Below are 12172 nucleotides of genomic sequence, written 5' to 3'. Positions count from 1 at the left end.
TTTCTGCCCATGGAAAATACAAGAAGGTGTACTCGGTTTGGGCTGCCTGGTAAAAGAGTTTGCAGTCGCCAGCACCCTGAGTACTATTCCTCAAGTTTGATTATTCCTAGCTAGGTAAACCCGGACTTCGGAGGCTAGATGGGAGCAAACGTGTTAAGCTTGTGGAGAAAGCCTTTGACCAATGGCAAAATGCTCGTGCTTGTGGCGGGGATTAGGCAGGAACTCTCCCACTCAAGGTTTTTACTTACGATAAGCTTTCCTTTTAGGCTGAACCAGGCGACGTGTGTGTATCACATCCTGGGAAGCAGGGCCTGAGGGGAAACCGCCACCTGACTGGCCTCCATTATAGGCAGCTGACAAAACGGTCCCAAGCTTACGGAACCCACTTACCACGAAATGTTTCTCTTCAGAAGAGGAGATTTTGCTACCACGCGTCAGCAGCTCCTCTCCCTCAGAGTGCTGTTCTTGTTTAGACTAGGGAAAACCACCACGATTTCCAGGTTTTGAACGGCTCTTTTCCCAGTTGGTTTCATCCGAGAAAGAGCCAGAAGGGCTGATCTCAGGCAATCGGCCTGCACACCGTGAGTCCTTGGGGTAGGGCAGTCCTGAGTCAATGTGTCTCCTAAAGAACGAAAGCAAAGTTTCCTGCCACAGGAAAGCACAGAGAGGCCTGGTGCTTTCTCTAGGAAATTCAAGTGGGCTTGAAAGGTGAGGCCTAGACTACATTGTGGAAAAGATCGGGATTACGGCTACCTCTCCCCCTCTCTCTGCCCCGTACCCTGTGCTCAGCCGTGTGGGAATGCTGATTGGGAGAGTCTGCCTCTCTGCCGGGCTCAGAAGGCTTCTTCCCGTTTGGGCAATTCCGTTTGTGTCTTACTTCGTGGAGGAGGAATGAGGGCGCCCAGAGGTTTTCTGACGTGAAATAACTAATGACAGAGCATCTGGAGGAGCTGGTTTCTCGGTGGAAGGAGCCAAAAAGCCAGCATTCCTAAGGTCTCTTTGAGAGCTGCCAGACACTCTGCCGTCATAGGCCTAAGAATTGGCCCTTGTAACGGCACGGCAACACTTGGAATCCTAGGACACTGTGGAAGGGCGACTCGCAAACTGGATGGAAGAAGCTTCCAAGCCCAGTGTTCTTTCATGTACCAAAGAGAACGCAAGTGTCTGACGCTGGTAGCATTGTTGCTGGAGAGCACTGGCCTCCTTGTGGGCCTGTCGGCTACTTTCCTGTTTCCGACCCTCTCAGGAAACTCTTCCAGAATACCGTTGGAACCTGCTTAGAGAGCGAAGCTGCGAAGTGGATGCACAGAACATTAACCTAGATACCAGCCCAGGGTCCCTAGCATCCATTTTTCTCTGGAGGGTACTTACCCCACACAGGGATTCAAGCAGCGCGTTTGCCTTGTACAACTTACACAGGAAAATGGGATGAGACGTTGGGTCACTCTGCTTGTGCTCACACTACGTGCCCCGGAGAAGTTATGACGCAGCAGATGTCCACCCCCTTTCTCTACACATGTGGACCCCAAAGAGGCGCTGGGTAGTGGGTGTTCTCAGGCCAAGAGCAGTCCTTGTTCTGGGCTGCACATGCTTTGTGGTTCACAGGTTGTCTGACCCTGCTCCTTTGGGAGACTTTCAGAGCTGACGCTATCCCTGGGCTGCCCAAGCAAAGAGGCATAGAGGCCTTTCACCCTGAAGGCCATGGGCTTGTTTCCCATGGAGAATGTGTACGTCGCCCCTCCCGGGCTGGAGGCGTGTAAGTTGACACCATGTATTCTGCCCACGGAAAATCCAAGTAGGTGTACTCGATTTGGGCTGCCTGGTGAAACAGTGTGCAGTCGCCAGCACCCGGAGTACTTTTCCTCTAGTTTGATTCCTAGCTAGGTAAACCCGGACTTCGGAGGCTAGGTGGCAGCAAACGTGTTAAGCTTGTGGGGAAACCCTTTGACCAATGGGCCATATGCTTGTGCGTGTGGCCGGAGTTAGGCAGGAACTCTCCCACTCAGGGTTTTTACCTTACGATAAGCTGTCCCTTTTGGCTGAAGCAGCGGGCGTGTCTGTATCACAGCCTGGGAAGCAGGGCCTGAGGGGAGGCGGCCAACTGACTAGCCTCCATTATAGGCAGCTGAGAAAATGGGGCAATTCTTATGGAACCCGCTTACAACGAAATGTTTCTCTTCAGAAGAGGGGATTTTGCTACCACACGTCAGCAGCTCCTCTCCCTCAGAGTGCTGTTCCTGTGTAGACTAGGGAAAACCACCATGGTCTCCAGCTTTTGAACGGCTCTTTTCCCAGTTGGTTTCATCCGTGAAAGAGCCAGAAGGGCTGATCTCAAGCAATCGGCCTGCACAACCTGAGTCCTTGGGGTCAGGCAGTCCTGAGTCATTGTGCCACCAAAAGAATGAAAGCAAAGTTGCCTGCCACAGGAAAGCACAGCGAGGCCTGGTGCTTTCTCTCGGAAATTGAAGTGGGCTTGAAAGGTGAGGCTTATACTACATTGTGGAAAAGCTCGTGGTTACGGCTATCTTTCTCCCTCTCTCTGTCCCGTCCCATGGGCTCAGCCGTGTGGGAATGCTGAGTGGGAGAGACCGCCTGTGTGTCGGGCTCAGAAGTCTTCTTCGCTTTAGGGCAATTACGTTTCTGTCTTACTTCGTGGAGGAGGCATGAGGGCGCCCAGAGATTTTCTGACATGAAATAACTAAGGACAGAGCATCTGGAGGAGCTGGAAGGAGCCGAAAAGCCAGCATTCCGAAGGTGTCTGTGAGAGCTGCCAGACACTCTGCCGTCATAGGCCTAAGAATCTTTGTGACGGCATGGCAACACTTGGAATCCTAGGACACTGTGGAAGGGCGACTCGCAAACTGGGTGGAAGAAGGTTCCAAGCCCAGTGTTCTTTCATGTACCAAAGAGAACGCAAGTGTCTGAGGCTGGTAGCACATTGTTGCTGGAGAGCACTGCATCCTCGTGGGCCTGTCGGCTACTTGCCTGTTTCCGACCCTCTCAGGAAACTCTTCCAAAACGCCGTCGGGGCCCGCTTAGAGAGCGAAGCTGCGAAGTGGATGCTCGGAATATTAACCTATTTACTGGCCCCGGGTCCCAAGCATCCATCCTTCTCTGGAGGGTACGTACCCCACCAAGGGATTCAAGCAGGGAGTATGCCTTGTACAACTTACACAGGAAACTGGGTTGAGATGAAGGGCCACGCTGCTTGTGCTCACACTACGTGCGCCAGAGAAGTTATGACGTAGCAGATATCAACCCCCTTTCTTTACACATGTGGACCCCAAAGAAGTGCTGGGCCGTGGGTGTTCTCAGGCCAAGAGCAGTCCTTGTTCTGGCCTTCACCTGCTCTGTGGATCAAAGGTTCTTTGACTCTGCTCCTTTGGAAGCCTTTCAGAGCTGACCCTATGCCTTGGCTGCTGAAGCACAGAGGCATAGAGGCCTTTCACCCTGAAGGCATGGGCTTGTTTCCCATGGAAAGAGTCTATGTCGCCCCTCCCCGGCTGGAAGCGTGTAAGTTGACACCATTTTTTCTGCCCATGGAAAATACAAGAAGGTGTACTCGGTTTGGGCTGCCTGGTAAAAGAGTTTGCATTCGCCAGCACCCTGAGTACTATTCCTCAAGTTTGATTATTCCTAGCTAGGTAAACCCGGACTTCGGAGGCTAGATGGGAGCAAACGTGTTAAGCTTGTGGAGAAAGCCTTTGACCAATGGCAAAATGCTCGTGCTTGTGGCGGGGATTAGGCAGGAACTCTCCCACTCAAGGTTTTTACTTACGATAAGCTTTCCTTTTAGGCTGAACCAGGCGACGTGTGTGTATCACATCCTGGGAAGCAGGGCCTGAGGGGAAACCGCCACCTGACTGGCCTCCATTATAGGCAGCTGACAAAACGGTCCCAAGCTTACGGAACCCACTTACCACGAAATGTTTCTCTTCAGAAGAGGAGATTTTGCTACCACGCGTCAGCAGCTCCTCTCCCTCAGAGTGCTGTTCTTGTTTAGACTAGGGAAAACCACCACGATTTCCAGGTTTTGAACGGCTCTTTTCCCAGTTGGTTTCATCCGAGAAAGAGCCAGAAGGGCTGATCTCAGGCAATCGGCCTGCACACCGTGAGTCCTTGGGGTAGGGCAGTCCTGAGTCAATGTGTCTCCTAAAGAACGAAAGCAAAGTTTCCTGCCACAGGAAAGCACAGAGAGGCCTGGTGCTTTCTCTAGAAAATTCAAGTGGGCTTGAAAGGTGAGGCCTAGACTACATTGTGGAAAAGATCGGGATTACGGCTACCTCTCCCCCTCTCTCTGCCCCGTACCCTGTGCTCAGCCGTGTGGGAATGCTGATTGGGAGAGTCTGCCTCTCTGCCGGGCTCAGAAGGCTTCTTCCCGTTTGGGCAATTCCGTTTGTGTCTTACTTCGTGGAGGAGGAATGAGGGCGCCCAGAGGTTTTCTGACGTGAAATAACTAATGACAGAGCATCTGGAGGAGCTGGTTTCTCGGTGGAAGGAGCCAAAAAGCCAGCATTCCTAAGGTCTCTTTGAGAGCTGCCAGACACTCTGCCGTCATAGGCCTAAGAATTGGCCCTTGTAACGGCACGGCAACACTTGGAATCCTAGGACACTGTGGAAGGGCGACTCGCAAACTGGATGGAAGAAGCTTCCAAGCCCAGTGTTCTTTCATGTACCAAAGAGAACGCAAGTGTCTGACGCTTGTAGCATTGTTTCTGGAGAGCACTGGCATCCTTGTGGGCCTGTCGGCTACTTTCCTGTTTCCGACCCTCTCAGGAAACTCTTCCAGAATACCGTTGGAACCTGCTTAGAGAGCGAAGCTGCGAAGTGGATGCACAGAACATTAACCTAGATACCAGCCCAGGGTCCCTAGCATCCATTTTTCTCTGGAGGGTACTTACCCCACACAGGGATTCAAGCAGCGCGTTTGCCTTGTACAACTTACACAGGAAAATGGGATGAGACGTTGGGTCACTCTGCTTGTGCTCACACTACGTGCCCCGGAGAAGTTATGACGCAGCAGATGTCCACCCCCTTTCTCTACACATGTGGACCCCAAAGAGGCGCTGGGTAGTGGGTGTTCTCAGGCCAAGAGCAGTCCTTGTTCTGGGCTGCACATGCTTTGTGGTTCACAGGTTGTCTGACCCTGCTCCTTTGGGAGACTTTCAGAGCTGACGCTATCCCTGGGCTGCCCAAGCAAAGAGGCATAGAGGCCTTTCACCCTGAAGGCCATGGGCTTGTTTCCCATGGAGAATGTGTACGTCGCCCCTCCCGGGCTGGAGGCGTGTAAGTTGACACCATGTATTCTGCCCACGGAAAATCCAAGTAGGTGTACTCGATTTGGGCTGCCTGGTGAAACAGTGTGCAGTCGCCAGCACCCGGAGTACTTTTCCTCTAGTTTGATTCCTAGCTAGGTAAACCCGGACTTCGGAGGCTAGGTGGCAGCAAACGTGTTAAGCTTGTGGGGAAACCCTTTGACCAATGGGCCATATGCTTGTGCGTGTGGCCGGAGTTAGGCAGGAACTCTCCCACTCAGGGTTTTTACCTTACGATAAGCTGTCCCTTTTGGCTGAAGCAGCGGGCGTGTCTGTATCACAGCCTGGGAAGCAGGGCCTGAGGGGAGGCGGCCAACTGACTAGCCTCCATTATAGACAGCTGAGAAAATGGGGCAATTCTTATGGAACCCGCTTACAACGAAATGTTTCTCTTCAGAAGAGGGGATTTTGCTACCACACGTCAGCAGCTCCTCTCCCTCAGAGTGCTGTTCCTGTGTAGACTAGGGAAAACCACCATGGTCTCCAGCTTTTGAACGGCTCTTTTCCCAGTTGGTTTCATCCGTGAAAGAGCCAGAAGGGCTGATCTCAAGCAATCGGCCTGCACAACCTGAGTCCTTGGGGTCAGGCAGTCCTGAGTCACTGTGCCACCAAAAGAATGAAAGCAAAGTTGCCTGCCACAGGAAAGCACAGCGAGGCCTGGTGCTTTCTCTCGGAAATTGAAGTGGGCTTGAAAGGTGAGGCTTATACTACATTGTGGAAAAGCTCGTGGTTACGGCTATCTTTCTCCCTCTCTCTGTCCCGTCCCATGGGCTCAGCCGTGTGGGAATGCTGAGTGGGAGAGACCGCCTGTGTGTCGGGCTCAGAAGTCTTCTTCGCTTTAGGGCAATTACGTTTCTGTCTTACTTCGTGGAGGAGGCATGAGGGCGCCCAGAGATTTTCTGACATGAAATAACTAAGGACAGAGCATCTGGAGGAGCTGGAAGGAGCCGAAAATCCAGCATTCCGAAGGTGTCTGTGAGAGCTGCCAGACACTCTGCCGTCATAGGCCTAAGAATCTTTGTGACGGCATGGCAACACTTGGAATCCTAGGACACTGTGGAAGGGCGACTCGCAAACTGGGTGGAAGAAGGTTCCAAGCCCAGTGTTCTTTCATGTACCAAAGAGAACGCAAGTGTCTGAGGCTGGTAGCACATTGTTGCTGGAGAGCACTGCATCCTCGTGGGCCTGTCGGCTACTTGCCTGTTTCCGACCCTCTCAGGAAACTCTTCCAAAACGCCGTCGGGGCCCGCTTAGAGAGCGAAGCTGCGAAGTGGATGCTCGGAATATTAACCTATTTACTGGCCCCGGGTCCCAAGCATCCATCCTTCTCTGGAGGGTACGTACCCCACCAAGGGATTCAAGCAGGGAGTATGCCTTGTACAACTTACACAGGAAACTGGGTTGAGATGAAGGGCCACGCTGCTTGTGCTCACACTACGTGCGCCAGAGAAGTTATGACGTAGCAGATATCAACCCCCTTTCTTTACACATGTGGACCCCAAAGAAGTGCTGGGCCGTGGGTGTTCTCAGGCCAAGAGCAGTCCTTGTTCTGGCCTTCACCTGCTCTGTGGATCAAAGGTTCTTTGACTCTGCTCCTTTGGAAGCCTTTCAGAGCTGACCCTATGCCTTGGCTGCTGAAGCACAGAGGCATAGAGGCCTTTCACCCTGAAGGCATGGGCTTGTTTCCCATGGAAAGAGTCTATGTCGCCCCTCCCCGGCTGGAAGCGTGTAAGTTGACACCATTTTTTCTGCCCATGGAAAATACAAGAAGGTGTACTCGGTTTGGGCTGCCTGGTAAAAGAGTTTGCAGTCGCCAGCACCCTGAGTACTATTCCTCAAGTTTGATTATTCCTAGCTAGGTAAACCCGGACTTCGGAGGCTAGATGGGAGCAAACGTGTTAAGCTTGTGGAGAAAGCCTTTGACCAATGGCAAAATGCTCGTGCTTGTGGCGGGGATTAGGCAGGAACTCTCCCACTCAAGGTTTTTACTTACGATAAGCTTTCCTTTTAGGCTGAACCAGGCGACGTGTGTGTATCACATCCTGGGAAGCAGGGCCTGAGGGGAAACTGCCACCTGACTGGCCTCCATTATAGGCAGCTGACAAAACGGTCCCAAGCTTACGGAACCCACTTACCACGAAATGTTTCTCTTCAGAAGAGGAGATTTTGCTACCACGCGTCAGCAGCTCCTCTCCCTCAGAGTGCTGTTCTTGTTTAGACTAGGGAAAACCACCACGATTTCCAGGTTTTGAACGGCTCTTTTCCCAGTTGGTTTCATCCGAGAAAGAGCCAGAAGGGCTGATCTCAGGCAATCGGCCTGCACACCGTGAGTCCTTGGGGTAGGGCAGTCCTGAGTCAATGTGTCTCCTAAAGAACGAAAGCAAAGTTTCCTGCCACAGCAAAGCACAGAGAGGCCTGGTGCTTTCTCTAGGAAATTCAAGTGGGCTTGAAAGGTGAGGCCTAGACTACATTGTGGAAAAGATCGGGATTACGGCTACCTCTCCCCCTCTCTCTGCCCCGTACCCTGTGCTCAGCCGTGTGGGAATGCTGATTGGGAGAGTCTGCCTCTCTGCCGGGCTCAGAAGGCTTCTTCCCGTTTGGGCAATTCCGTTTGTGTCTTACTTCGTGGAGGAGGAATGAGGGCGCCCAGAGGTTTTCTGACGTGAAATAACTAATGACAGAGCATCTGGAGGAGCTGGTTTCTCGGTGGAAGGAGCCAAAAAGCCAGCATTCCTAAGGTCTCTTTGAGAGCTGCCAGACACTCTGCCGTCATAGGCCTAAGAATTGGCCCTTGTAACGGCACGGCAACACTTGGAATCCTAGGACACTGTGGAAGGGCGACTCGCAAACTGGATGGAAGAAGCTTCCAAGCCCAGTGTTCTTTCATGTACCAAAGAGAACGCAAGTGTCTGACGCTGGTAGCATTGTTGCTGGAGAGCACTGGCCTCCTTGTGGGCCTGTCGGCTACTTTCCTGTTTCCGACCCTCTCAGGAAACTCTTCCAGAATACCGTTGGAACCTGCTTAGAGAGCGAAGCTGCGAAGTGGATGCACAGAACATTAACCTAGATACCAGCCCAGGGTCCCTAGCATCCATTTTTCTCTGGAGGGTACTTACCCCACACAGGGATTCAAGCAGCGCGTTTGCCTTGTACAACTTACACAGGAAAATGGGATGAGACGTTGGGTCACTCTGCTTGTGCTCACACTACGTGCCCCGGAGAAGTTATGACGCAGCAGATGTCCACCCCCTTTCTCTACACATGTGGACCCCAAAGAGGCGCTGGGTAGTGGGTGTTCTCAGGCCAAGAGCAGTCCTTGTTCTGGGCTGCACATGCTTTGTGGTTCACAGGTTGTCTGACCCTGCTCCTTTGGGAGACTTTCAGAGCTGACGCTATCCCTGGGCTGCCCAAGCAAAGAGGCATAGAGGCCTTTCACCCTGAAGGCCATGGGCTTGTTTCCCATGGAGAATGTGTACGTCGCCCCTCCCGGGCTGGAGGCGTGTAAGTTGACACCATGTATTCTGCCCACGGAAAATCCAAGTAGGTGTACTCGATTTGGGCTGCCTGGTGAAACAGTGTGCAGTCGCCAGCACCCGGAGTACTTTTCCTCTAGTTTGATTCCTAGCTAGGTAAACCCGGACTTCGGAGGCTAGGTGGCAGCAAACGTGTTAAGCTTGTGGGGAAACCCTTTGACCAATGGGCCATATGCTTGTGCGTGTGGCCGGAGTTAGGCAGGAACTCTCCCACTCAGGGTTTTTCCCTTACGATAAGCTGTCCCTTTTGGCTGAAGCAGCGGGCGTGTCTGTATCACAGCCTGGGAAGCAGGGCCTGAGGGGAGGCTGCCAACTGACTAGCCTCCATTATAGGCAGCTGAGAAAATGGGGCAATTCTTATGGAACCCGCTTACAACGAAATGTTTCTCTTCAGAAGAGGGGATTTTGCTACCACACGTCAGCAGCTCCTCTCCCTCAGAGTGCTGTTCCTGTGTAGACTAGGGAAAACCACCATGGTCTCCAGCTTTTGAACGGCTCTTTTCCCAGTTGGTTTCATCCGTGAAAGAGCCAGAAGGGCTGATCTCAAGCAATCGGCCTGCACAACCTGAGTCCTTGGGGTCAGGCAGTCCTGAGTCATTGTGCCACCAAAAGAATGAAAGCAAAGTTGCCTGCCACAGGAAAGCACAGCGAGGCCTGGTGCTTTCTCTCGGAAATTGAAGTGGGCTTGAAAGGTGAGGCTTATACTACATTGTGGAAAAGCTCGTGGTTACGGCTATCTTTCTCCCTCTCTCTGTCCCGTCCCATGGGCTCAGCCGTGTGGGAATGCTGAGTGGGAGAGACCGCCTGTGTGTCGGGCTCAGAAGTCTTCTTCGCTTTAGGGCAATTACGTTTCTGTCTTACTTCGTGGAGGAGGCATGAGGGCGCCCAGAGATTTTCTGACATGAAATAACTAAGGACAGAGCATCTGGAGGAGCTGGAAGGAGCCGAAAAGCCAGCATTCCGAAGGTGTCTGTGAGAGCTGCCAGACACTCTGCCGTCATAGGCCTAAGAATCTTTGTGACGGCATGGCAACACTTGGAATCCTAGGACACTGTGGAAGGGCGACTCGCAAACTGGGTGGAAGAAGGTTCCAAGCCCAGTGTTCTTTCATGTACCAAAGAGAACGCAAGTGTCTGAGGCTGGTAGCACATTGTTGCTGGAGAGCACTGCATCCTCGTGGGCCTGTCGGCTACTTGCCTGTTTCCGACCCTCTCAGGAAACTCTTCCAAAACGCCGTCGGGGCCCGCTTAGAGAGCGAAGCTGCGAAGTGGATGCTCGGAATATTAACCTATTTACTGGCCCCGGGTCCCAAGCATCCATCCTTCTCTGGAGGGTACGTACCCCACCAAGGGATTCAAGCAGGGAGTATGCCTTGTACAACTTACACAGGAAACTGGGTTGAGATGAAGGGCCACGCTGCTTGTGCTCACACTACGTGCGCCAGAGAAGTTATGACGTAGCAGATATCAACCCCCTTTCTTTACACATGTGGACCCCAAAGAAGTGCTGGGCCGTGGGTGTTCTCAGGCCAAGAGCAGTCCTTGTTCTGGCCTTCACCTGCTCTGTGGATCAAAGGTTCTTTGACTCTGCTCCTTTGGAAGCCTTTCAGAGCTGACCCTATGCCTTGGCTGCTGAAGCACAGAGGCATAGAGGCCTTTCACCCTGAAGGCATGGGCTTGTTTCCCATGGCAAGAGTCTATGTCGCCCCTCCCCGGCTGGAAGCGTGTAAGTTGACACCATTTTTTCTGCCCATGGAAAATACAAGAAGGTGTACTCGGTTTGGGCTGCCTGGTAAAACAGTTTGCAGTCGCCAGCACCCTGAGTACTATTCCTCAAGTTTGATTATTCCTAGCTAGGTAAACCCGGACTTCGGAGGCTAGATGGGAGCAAACGTGTTAAGCTTGTGGAGAAAGCCTTTGACCAATGGCAAAATGCTCGTGCTTGTGGCGGGGATTAGGCAGGAACTCTCCCACTCAAGGTTTTTACTTACGATAAGCTTTCCTTTTAGGCTGAACCAGGCGACGTGTGTGTATCACATCCTGGGAAGCAGGGCCTGAGGGGAAACCGCCACCTGACTGGCCTCCATTATAGGCAGCTGACAAAACGGTCCCAAGCTTACGGAACCCACTTACCACGAAATGTTTCTCTTCAGAAGAGGAGATTTTGCTACCACGCGTCAGCAGCTCCTCTCCCTCAGAGTGCTGTTCTTGTTTAGACTAGGGAAAACCACCACGATTTCCAGGTTTTGAACGGCTCTTTTCCCAGTTGGTTTCATCCGAGAAAGAGCCAGAAGGGCTGATCTCAGGCAATCGGCCTGCACACCGTGAGTCCTTGGGGTAGGGCAGTCCTGAGTCAATGTGTCTCCTAAAGAACGAAAGCAAAGTTTCCTGCCACAGCAAAGCACAGAGAGGCCTGGTGCTTTCTCTAGGAAATTCAAGTGGGCTTGAAAGGTGAGGCCTAGACTACATTGTGGAAAAGATCGGGATTACGGCTACCTCTCCCCCTCTCTCTGCCCCGTACCCTGTGCTCAGCCGTGTGGGAATGCTGATTGGGAGAGTCTGCCTCTCTGCCGGGCTCAGAAGGCTTCTTCCCGTTTGGGCAATTCCGTTTGTGTCTTACTTCGTGGAGGAGGAATGAGGGCGCCCAGAGGTTTTCTGACGTGAAATAACTAATGACAGAGCATCTGGAGGAGCTGGTTTCTCGGTGGAAGGAGCCAAAAAGCCAGCATTCCTAAGGTCTCTTTGAGAGCTGCCAGACACTCTGCCGTCATAGGCCTAAGAATTGGCCCTTGTAACGGCACGGCAACACTTGGAATCCTAGGACACTGTGGAAGGGCGACTCGCAAACTGGATGGAAGAAGCTTCCAAGCCCAGTGTTCTTTCATGTACCAAAGAGAACGCAAGTGTCTGACGCTGGTAGCATTGTTGCTGGAGAGCACTGGCCTCCTTGTGGGCCTGTCGGCTACTTTCCTGTTTCCGACCCTCTCAGGAAACTCTTCCAGAATACCGTTGGAACCTGCTTAGAGAGCGAAGCTGCGAAGTGGATGCACAGAACATTAACCTAGATACCAGCCCAGGGTCCCTAGCATCCATTTTTCTCTGGAGGGTACTTACCCCACACAGGGATTCAAGCAGCGCGTTTGCCTTGTACAACTTACACAGGAAAATGGGATGAGACGTTGGGTCACTCTGCTTGTGCTCACACTACGTGCCCCGGAGAAGTTATGACGCAGCAGATGTCCACCCCCTTTCTCTACACATGTGGACCCCAAAGAGGCGCTGGGTAGTGGGTGTTCTCAGGCCAAGAGCAGTCCTTGTTCTGGGC

The sequence above is a fragment of the Eschrichtius robustus genome, chromosome 14 (genome assembly GCF_028021215.1).
Source record: "Eschrichtius robustus isolate mEscRob2 chromosome 14, mEscRob2.pri, whole genome shotgun sequence".
NCBI classification, from domain to species: Eukaryota; Metazoa; Chordata; class Mammalia; order Artiodactyla; family Eschrichtiidae; genus Eschrichtius; species Eschrichtius robustus.
Note: the sequence above shows the minus strand (reverse complement) of the source record.